Raw genomic sequence first — 11,724 nt, 5'->3', positions numbered from 1 at the left:
TCGAGTAATGCAAGTCACTGGCACCCTGTACTCTGTCGTCTCAAGTTCGAGTAAGTGGTCTCACTGGTTGTCTCAAGTTCGAGCAAGACGATTCACTGGCAGTCTCAAGGTTGAATCGAGCAACTCACTGACAAATTGTAAGCTGTCGTCTCAAGTTCGAATAAGAAAACTAGCTAGCAGGAAAACTTTTCATATAGACTTCTACTCAAAGTTAATATTTTCATATGATCCAAATTTATATTTCGTAGTTCCAAGTTCGAAAAAAGGTATTCACTCTGTCTTGTATTTTGAAGTAAATTGTTCCATATCTCGACCTGAAACTGAAAAAACACACACAATTATAATAAATTATTTCTACTAATGTACAAACAGTAAGCGCCGTTGGTTCAACCCGCAGCGAACAATGCATGTTTGGAACAGTTTGTGAGGACTAAAATAATAGTTATGACTATAACTATTATGGGAGTCATCTTGCAAGTCCTTTAATAAGATGCACAAAGCTTCATTAGTCACTGTCATGTAATGTAATTGTTTCATTCACTGATGAGCTTTTCTCTACAATAAAAGGGTGTCTGAATACAAATTGTGGTCATTAGTCGCCCGAGCGGGTCTTTTGTCTAAGACTGTTACAAAAAGATAACTTTAGTATTCGTATTCAAACGGCGCTAAGTTGGGGATAATTAGCGGTGCCCTTTTGGGATGTAATGAGTACCAAAAATCCACGGTAGGAAATGTTTATTTAGTTTTGGACTCAAATCGACATCAAAGCGGACGCTCGTTATAACTTTGTTTTGACCAAAATCGACGTGAAAGCGGCCGCTTGTTTTAATTTTAATTTTTACCCAAATTGACGTCGAAGCAGGTCCTCACTCTGGGTGCTCGTTTTTACTTTGTTTGGACTCAAAATGACGTCAAAGTGTCTGCAAGTGGTTGTTCGTACACTGATGAGATCAGCATTGACGTTAAAACAGGTGGTAGTTTCTTACTTTATTTTGATTCATATTGGCGTCAACGCGGGCGCTGGTTCTTACATTCTTTGGATTCAAATTGACATGAACGCGGGCGCTCGTTCTGGGCGCTCGTTCTTACTGTGTTTGTATTCAAAATAACGTAAAGCCGGGCACTCGTTCTTACACTGTCTGGAGTCAAATTGATGTGAATATGGGCACTCGTTCTGGGCACTTGTTCTTACACTGTCTGGAGTCAAATTGATGTGAACATGGGCACTCGTTCTTAATTTGTTTGGATTCATTTTGACGTCAGAGCTGGCACTCGTTCTTTCACTGTCTTGACTCAAATTGACGTTAAAACAAGCGGTCCTTCTTACTTTGTTTGACGTCAAAGCGGGCGATGATTCTTACATTTTTTGAACTCGAATTGACGTGAAAGCGGACGCTGGTTCTTATATTGTTTGGACAAATCGGGCGATGATTCTTACATTGTTTGGACTCGAATTGATATGGAACGGGTGCTAATATTGTTTGGACTCAAATTAACGTCAAAATGGACGTTCGCTCTTATGTTTTTGGACTTAAATCGATTTGAAAGCGACGCTCGTTCCTATATTATTTGGACTCAAATTGATATGGAAGCGGGCGCTCGTTCTAAGCATGTGTTTTAACTTTATTTGGATTCAAACTAACGTCAACGCGGAAGCTCGTTCTAACATTGTTAAGACACAAATTGACGTCAAAGATGGCTCCTCAAATTCACGTGAAAGCGGGCGCTCGTACTTATATTGCTTTTGACTAAAATTGGCGTGAAAGCTTACGTTCGTTCCTTAACCGCCCCAAATTTCATTTGAACTTGTTTTTAGCTTTCAAGATTTCCTTGTGAATACCCCGTACATGGGTTCGTTATTTATTCATAAATAATTGCTATCATTCAAAACATAAGAAGGCGCCAAATACAAAACATTTGTCCATTTCGTCGCTGTCGGCGTTTAATATTTCTTTTAAGCAAAACATCGGCATAACAAGACATTCGTAAAGTCATAGATACGTATTCAAAAATTATAAATAAAAAAAACGAGTTCAACCCCAGAGGCAAAAGTCGAGGGCTCTTAAGTTGTTTTAATCCCGAGTTAACAAATATTTACAATAAACCTCTCAATCATAAAATTCCCGAAAGGCGCGTATAATTACTTAAAGAAAGACAGCGCACGACGAAAAAGCCAAAAATTGTAAAGTCGCTGGGTTCCTTTTTGTCAAATCGTGTGTCTTCCAATTAATTCAAATACAATAGAACTGTCAAAAAGACTTGTCCCCAAAGAGAGGAAATTGATATATGTTTCAAGTCCTGAGTACCTGTTTGTAAGCCCTATGAAAACGTATACTTTAATTGATAGTTATCTCTTGGTAGAAATTAATCGTGCGACATCTTAATACCATTTGAATGCGTTCAATGATGGACAGTTACATTTTCAAACAATTGTACAAAAATCCCTTTCCTTTTAAGTTGTCACATATTTTTCATTTTCTGTAAAGAATTTGGCTTTCATGTTTATCTTTTACTTCTTTCTGTAGCCATTATGCACCAGTCAATTGTAACAACGGCGCCCCCAGGTCCGGGGAATAGCGGCAGCTTTACTTTTGGTCCAGCTAAGCTCGGGTAAAATTCCCGCCCTGCAGGGACGAACTGCTGGTAAAATCCCCGCCAAATGCCTTCGCACCCCAGGGACCCTGGTAAGACCCATTCCCCGCTATTTTCGGAGCGAAGACAAAACCACCGCATACACCCGGCACTGTGGGGCCACCTGGAAGGTAAAACACGACCCATTTCCCCGGCTATCCCCGGTATATCCACGGAGGGGGAGGGGGTTGGGGCGTGTTACAGTTGACTACTGCATTACCACACCGATATCTTATTTTCTTCGAAGTTTCAACGTGCCATACGACCAATATACTTGTGCAAGTTTGCAATTTCATTTCTATGTTGAACCGTACAAATCATGTTTGGCAATATGCAATCTAGAATTCGATATATATATATATATATTTATATATATATATGCAGCTATGAATATTTTTTCAAAAATACTCTTCAAATTATATTTTCTTGCATTCCAATAAAAGCATGACCAAATACTGCTTATTCGGCATTTTTTTCTTTCTTTGATTTATACTAAGTCTGTTCATTATTTATTATTTTAATTGTGATTTAAACTTTTACCTACAAGTGCTTAATCTTCAGAAATAATGACCCATGTACAATAGAGCAGTGATTTAACAATAACTTAATGAGTTTTCTGTTGAGTGCTCCGCAAACGGTGAGCGAGATAACGCGGCCCGGGACTCCCCTGGGTGCTCCCGCCTCCGAGCGACGCACGTGCGCGCCCTCTGCCGTCACTCGGAAACAGCAATATAAATTTATCGTCCATGCTTACAGTAAATATCCAGTCCTTGTTTATGTATACTTGTATACCTAAAACTTGAGTACTTGTGAAAATCTTATCATTATATCTCATTTTAATGTTAAGTGTATACCCATAGTTTTCACAGATAAACTTTTCGCTGTCAGTGTGTTAACAATTGGGGCGCTAGATCTGTATCTTACTTACTACTCCAAACTCCCTACTCTACCCATCCAAAACCCTACTCTACCCCTCACAACACCCTGCCCTACCCCTCTAAGCACTCTGCCCTACCCCTCCCAGCACTCAACCCTACCCCTTCAAACACCTAACCCTACCCGGCCTCACAAAACTCTATCCATACTCCCCTCTATCACCCTACCATACCCTTCCAAGCACTATATAACCCCCTCCCTCCAACCTCCAAGCACTCTACCCAACCCTTCCAAGCACTCTACCGATACCGTCCAAGCACTATATACCCCCCCCCCCCTCCAAGCACTCTACCCAACCCTTTTAAGCACTCTACCCATACCGTCCAAGCACTCTACCCATACCGTCCAAGCACTATATACCCTACCCCCTTTAAGCACTCTACCCAACCCCTCCAAGCACTCTACCCCTTCTATCACCCTACAATACCCATCAATGCGCTTACCCCCACCCTCCAAGCACTCTACCTTACCCCTCCAAGCACTCTACCCTACCCCTCCCAGCACTCTGCCCTGTCACCCCCTCCAAGCACTCTACCCTACCCCTCCCAGCACTCTGCCCTGTCACCCCCTCCAAGCACTCTACCCTACCCCTCCAAGCACTCTACCCTGTCACCTCCCCCTTCAAGCATCCTACCCCACCCCTCCCAGCACTCTACCCTTCCCCTCCCAGCACTCTATTTTTACCCCCCCCCCCCCCCCCCCCCCTAAAAAAACTAGAAAAAAAAGGTGTTTCCGGTAGAACAAATATCGGTGCCTCAGAAACTCAGACTCAGAAAAGAGTATTGTCACGAATTATCTTAAATACAGTATTTTTTGACAGTAAATGTATACACTATTGTAAAGCAAGGTATTTGCAATTTAAATATGGCAATGCTCTTCCAAGAACACTTGTACAATTAAACGTAGATTTGCGGCCTGGAGACTTGAGTGTCAAATGCAGACTCAATTCGGACCCAGATCTGTTCACCTTATAATACTCCACTATATGAAAGGCGAAATTGAATATTATACTGTTAGACATCTGGCTATGCAATATGTCGTGAATAGTTTGGTCTACAGAGAATTAATTGTTTCCCGTGATTTAAATGTCTGGCGATCTCAAGATTAATCCGGTCTGACTTTCATCTTTCAGTCCCTTCTAGTGCTTGTCAGAAGTCGTTGCATTAAGACCTGGCTTTTTAAATATTTATTTAACACAAATACGAACCAAGAGCGCTGACTTCAAAGCCCCTGCAACACGTAATAGTCGCCGTAATTAAATAGATAGTTGAGTAAATAGATATACCCTCGCTTGTCCATAAGATGTTTATAAGCTACCAACGACCGCATTTAAGGGTAAATGTCCTGTTTGGCATTTCAATTATAAAACAATTAAACGTTTGATGAAATATTTCACTTTTTTTCGACGGAAGTACGCGCGTACGGACGCACACACACGCGCGCGCCAGTACACACCGGCCCATAGACAGACACAACGTTGGAGACACACCGCCATGTATATACATATACATTACTTATATATTGTGATTATTAGTCATACAATAAACATAAACATAACTAATATGATGTGATTAATATGTGTATACTATACATAACCATTACTTATATTTTGAGAGAATATTCGAACTCCAAGGGACCGACAAAAAACCTCGACCCTTGGGGAGCCAAACAGGAATGACATTCAGTTATGAGAAAACGGTCCTATAAATCCAGTTCGAGCCAACGAGGAAATCGACCCAAGCGGGTTCGAGCCAACGAGGAAATCGACCCAAGCGGGTTCGAGCCAACGAGGAAATCGACCCAAGCGGGTTCGAGCCAACGAGGAAATCGACCCAAGCGGGTTCGAGCCAACGAGGAAATCGACCCAAGCGGGTTCGAGCCAACGAGGAAATCGACCCAAGCGGGTTCGAGCCAACGGGGTTCGACTGTATATTACCTGACCAATGATTGGAAGTAAAAACTATCGGATCTTATCTTAAGTAGTATGGAACAAAACGGTATTTACTTGAAGGTGCCATATATCTTTATATTTTTAGTCTGGCAACAAATTGCTATAAATAAAAATAAATAAAACAGATAAATTCTCAATCTATCTGAAACCCTGTCGCATTTAAAGACGTGACTGATAACATCTGCCATGCTATGACGTCTGACGTCACCTTATCATAGAATGAGTCATTATATGGTGTTATAAGGTTGCCAGAAAATGGCTTCTTAGCCAAACCTAGCGTGCAAATCATGTTTGGTCATTCATGAAGATAAATTGTAATAATGGTTAGAATATGGAAATGTCCGAACGTATTTACGATTGACCGCGAGTGATTCCGCATGAATCACGTGTTGTCCAAGCACTTTCATTATATAAGATCTTCTTTTTTATTAAGAACGGTGTATTTTTTATCGAAGAATCATAGTTTTTAAATGAATGCTCTTCGAAGTCATAACTCATGGCGCATATTTTTATAAATTAGCAAAAACATGTATGTGAAAAATACCCATTTTTGTAATAATGAGTTCGGCTTCATTTTGCAATGAGTCAGACTATGGTGAACTACTATTGAAAATAGCTCTTAAGATTTTTGACATGGTATTATTTTACAGAAACGATGTCTAGAATATTCGGAAAATCGTTTGATTCTTTTGGTGGTAAATGGAGAACTTTTTGCTACGGGAAACAGTCTTAAAAATGCAGTTAACTGCACCAAAAAAATCACTATTGAATTCGTGCAACCTTCCCCACATTTTATGCCTTTTAAGTAACTTGCCATATTTTCTATTTCAGAAAAAATCTGAAATGTCATCACAAAACCTCAGAGTCTCATACCAAAAATCGAAGTAAAGAAGATAATTTTCTAATTGCATCTTTTAACAGGTATACGCGCGACCCATTCACAATTTTCCCCAATCTGGGCAATAAAGCATCCATTTGTAGCTTTTCAACATTTACAGAACATACCCACATTTCAATTTATGGGCCAGTTTTGGCAATAAAATTGGTTTCATTTCGAATTATATTATCAATTAAAGCAGTTTATCACTTAAGCTAGTTTGTCGCACTTTAGAGTGAAAATGTACAAAAAAGAGCATTAAAGAATCTATTGATATTAATAAGATAAATATTGTAACATCAAAGTAAAATGTAGTTTAATAACTTAATATAACTTAAATCTGTACGCGTACATAGAGTACCCATAAAGTAGTAAAAATAACTCCGAAAACCACAAAATGATTTGCAAATTTTGTTCTTTATTAAAGAACCTGTGATACTCAAATAATAATTGTATTTTCGATAACAATGCAATGATTTTACTTTTTTTTTTTTTTCAGTTTAAATCCATTTTGTTCCACGTATAATAAATTATTATTCACTGTTATCCCGTTTTCAAACATTTGATATTTCTGTACGTAAACTTCACTATTTATCTAATTAAATTAAAAAATAAATCAATATGCAAGTGGTGTTAATTCATATAGCGTATAACTCCAATATATTTTGTACATTTCAAAGCTATATAGCAACATATAACGGGAGAGACATTATATGAACATGTGAAATGCTTATAAAACAATTGATATAATTTTATTGTGTATTATTGTATGTATATCCATCATCATCACCATCATCATCGTCGTCGTCGTAAACTCCAATATAATTTGCACATTTCAAAGCTATATAGCAAAATAACGGGAGAGACATTTTGTATGAAATGCTTATAAGACAATTGATATAATTTTGTTGTGTGTTATTGTATGTATATCCATCATCATCACCATCATCGTCGTCGTCAACTCCAATATAATTTGCACATTTCAAAGCTATATAGCCAAAAATAACGGGAGAGACATTTTGTATGAAAATGTGAAATGCTTATGAGACAAATGATATAATTTCACTGTGTGCTTTTGTATGAATATTCGCATTGTTAAAACGTGTTTACATTTTCTAACTCTTACACAAATTGGCATAACTTTCTAACAATGGGTTGTTACATATGAACATATGGATTAACATGGCATATCTGATCCATAAATCTCCTTCTTCTTCTTTTATTAAGAGCACTACAATTAAATGTTGTATTTTTTATTGTTTATTATAATTCTGAATTAATCAACAGGCGATATTAATTTAAGAAAATTAAATAAAACAAAACAAATATATATAAACATTGCCTTGCTTTTGAAACATAGTTTTCATAAATATAACTATATTACAGAAAAAAACTGATAACACATTAAATGTATTATAATTCAGTGATATAGAAATATCGAAAAATAGTATTAATGGTAAATAAAATACATACCAATCACACACAATCAGTTCGATGAATAGTCCCTGAATCGTATCAAATTAATTTTCACTATCAGAAAATCACAACGAATTCACAAACAGTTCACGTATAATAACTTTTCTCCCAGATGTTCAAAACATATGAATTCTACTTTCATTATATATACGACAAATTAGCGACTCGCAAATGCACGAGAAATAATCGTCAATATCCGTAAATATTCGTCACACTTCGTGCACCAATGATTACGCGAATCGCGTTCGTGATTGTCCGTAAGCACCCGAGTGGATTTTCTGTCCCGCCCAAAGCGGCAAATGTCCATAAGATACGAACTATTTGAAGAATTTGTAGCGTTTGAAGTCTACATTTGTAAATAGAATGGACGTCTGTGTCTAAGTCGTCAAGGAAAGATGATAGGGTTGATCAAAAATTCTTCATTAATTATCAGAACAAAATTTAGTGTTTGTAGGAAGCAAGGCAAGCGACTTAAACCTTCATTTTGATGGATCGTCGTTTAATACTTTATGTTTTTCATTTAAATATTTTAAATGATTGCAAGAAGACGTCTTAACAAAAGTTACTCAGTCGAAATAAAAGATGAGATTGTCTTAATCACGACAGAGCTTTATACGTCCGTCAGACGGTTAATTTGATTAATCGAAGTGCGCATTTACGGATGACTTAAAACGAATGGAAATAAAATATACTGGCAATATTTTCTGAGCTTGAAATATTTAAAACTAAGTCAATTTCTCTATTTTACGCAATAGGCATAATTAGAAACTAGACAGAAACTTGAATGTAAATTATAAACCTAGAAAATACAAACCTGTCCGTTTGTTCTTTCTGTAGGCAAAGCCGGACAACTATTTCAACCCGAGTTATAGACTCTTCTAAACACGTTAGTATTGATTATAGTCAAACTTATTTTAAAATCTACATTATTTCATCACGTTTGCAAACATTCGTACTAAAGTAAAACACCGTTGGCTCGTACTCGGTTGGCTCGATTTCCTCGTTGGCTCGACATTGATGTGCCCGACCGAATTGTTTCTACTAAATGATAGCATTACCGCTTGGCTCAAATTCACCGAGGTTGGAGGTACTTTCGCCGTTCCCTGGGAGTTCCAGCCAACGGAGCTCGACTTTATATTTGTACAGCATCCTCTTTGTTGCACATAGCAGTGGGCAGATGCGAAGGCTGGTCTACTTATGTTACTTAATCAAAGGAATAACTCGAGCAATACTTTGGCTGGGGTGGTGGGACTTTCTTCTTTCGATCATATTATCAACAAGTGCAAAAGTCCAGTATTAAAGATTTTGCACGACGACTGATTAGACGTCATGATCAAAAATCGTCATCATAATCATCATCATCACAGTCGCCCCACTGCCGCCGCAACAACCACCACCACCGACATCATAATCATGATCGTCATTGTGTTCTTAATCATAATAGTTTTATTACAATTTGTTCTTATATTTCTTTACAATTCTGTCATACATGTAGTCAGTTATAAATAACATTTGGTATACATATTGCAAGGGCGGATCCAGGATGTTAAGTTAGAGGGGGGGCGTAACCTTTTGACTTGCACCCCTCCCTCAGAACTATTTTTTTTATTTAGTTTGGTATAATGTGTTGACGGAGGGGGGGGGGGAATTTTGACCAGTCCAAAATACTGCATTTTGGGAGTATTTCTTTACTCTTTTGCTCTTTTCTTGAAATTAAAAGTTACCTTTGGCGATTTTTCTTTTTTTTTTTTTTGGGGGGGGGGAGGCGCCGGTTGCACCCCCTGGATCCGCTAGTGTATTGTCATGGCGCTTCTGTCGCTTCTTATTTTGTTACTTACATGTATTTTCATTGTTACTGTTTTATTACATTCACCCCTTGTCATTACCACCGTTTTAGTGTGTCAATATCAACAGTGTCTGGGTAATGAAATACTTAAGATGCACTCTAACTCCTAAATTATATGTACCACAATTAATACAATTGTTTTAATTAGCCGAAAAAGGATGAATAAATATCGAAAACAATGGTTTCTTATGAAGGATACAGTGTTTATTTTGAAAGAAAGGTGCATAAAACAGAATACTACTTTATGAGACGATAGTTGATTACTATAAATCTTTTAGGGCCCACCAGTCATTTAATATTTGTGCGTGTTTAGCTATTAAATATACGGATAAATATTGTTATCGGTAATTAATATTTTCCAAAAAAATACATGTTTTAGTTAGTAGTTAAAGGTGTATCACTCAAAATTTATGTTTGTTATACATGTGTATGTATTGATTTTAAATGAGTCTCACTTTAAATTCGGCTGAGTTGTGTTACCACTCGACGCTACCAGAATACGGTAATCATTAAAACGTGACCTAAATTCCATGTTTTAAGCCCGTGATACAGTGATCTAGTTTTCCACTGGACAGTTCATTGTCCTACATTTGTAAGAAATAGCATTCTGGCCAACTTACATAAATATCTTGTAGAATATGTGAGCTCTAGAGAAGTTTGGATCAGTTTTTGTTATTTGGCTTACTTTTGTTTCTCAATATCGACTTTATTGACGTTTTAAAAAAATGAACAAGTTTCATGAGTACACGGTTTATATGTGGCCCCTAGATTGATTTTTCCTCGACCATTTGCTCTTGAAAGTGGGCGTTTTGTTTCACAAATATTAGGTAGATATGTTGCCTCTATTTTTTTTTAGACATTTGATCTAGTGGCCTTTTTGATCGGACATGATCCATATTCAACAATAATAAAGGCGAACATGCAAACGTGGACTATTAAGTGTTAGCAATCTCATTCGGTTGAAACAGTTGACCTAGTGACCTCCTTTAAAACGAGAAGGACCAATAACTAAACTTTACCTGAAATTCGTAGAGGCCAACATTGCGACCATGTTTTATGAACATCGAATAAAAGTCATGGCCTCTAGAGGGCTATTTTTGCCATTCGTTTGCTTTACGTGACACTGTTATTTAAAACAAATACATACATATGCATGACAAACAATATTTGAGTGATAAACCTTTAACTACTTACAAAATAATGCATTTATGAAACATATCAATAACTGATAACAAGATTGTAACCGTGTTTTTTATAGCTGAACACGCAAAAATATTAAATGATTGGTGAATGCTAAAAGATTTACTGTGATCCACTTTCGTCTTATAAGGTAGAAATACTGTGTTTTAAATTCGTTTCTTCCAAATTAAATTCGGTATCCTTCATAAGAACCATTGTTTTCGACATTTATTCATCCTGTTTGGTACATTTAAACACTTTGTATTAATTGTGTTAAGTCTTATTTTGGAGTAAGAGTGCATCTTTAAACTCGCAATAGAGCGACGCCCCAAAGCAGCAGAAATACATGTCGACGATATGGCTTCATGGTTTGTCTTCTTCAAAGCTTATGTCCATGTTATGTTTACTCTAAACATAAATCTACTGCCTTTGGCTCTTATTTATGTCACTGACCTTGATTGTACACGTTCAGCAAGTTGTCTAAATGTGGTGAACATTTGTGCCAAATTATTTCAAATTTTTCCAATGATTCAGGGGTTTTGAAGTAGATATGGCGCCGTCGCCACAAACAATAATAACATGATTTTGTCTTTTCACAAAGGTCTTCTCGTTTAAACTTAACTTTGAAGCGGCCTGCCGGCCAGGTGGTCGAAGTTTTATCGAATTTTTGTATCGCCATATGATAATAGCGTTAGCATTTCACAAGGTGACCTACTTTTTAACCCGAAGTTCTCCATAATCAAACTCGACCTAGATTTCTTAGAAGTGCATATTCTAACCAAGACTCATGAAGATCTGATAGATAGATGTGACTGGTACAGGACGAAA

The sequence above is a fragment of the Mya arenaria genome, chromosome 7, assembly GCF_026914265.1.
Source record: "Mya arenaria isolate MELC-2E11 chromosome 7, ASM2691426v1".
NCBI classification, from domain to species: Eukaryota; Metazoa; Mollusca; class Bivalvia; order Myida; family Myidae; genus Mya; species Mya arenaria.
This window is presented reverse-complemented; position numbering follows the sequence as displayed.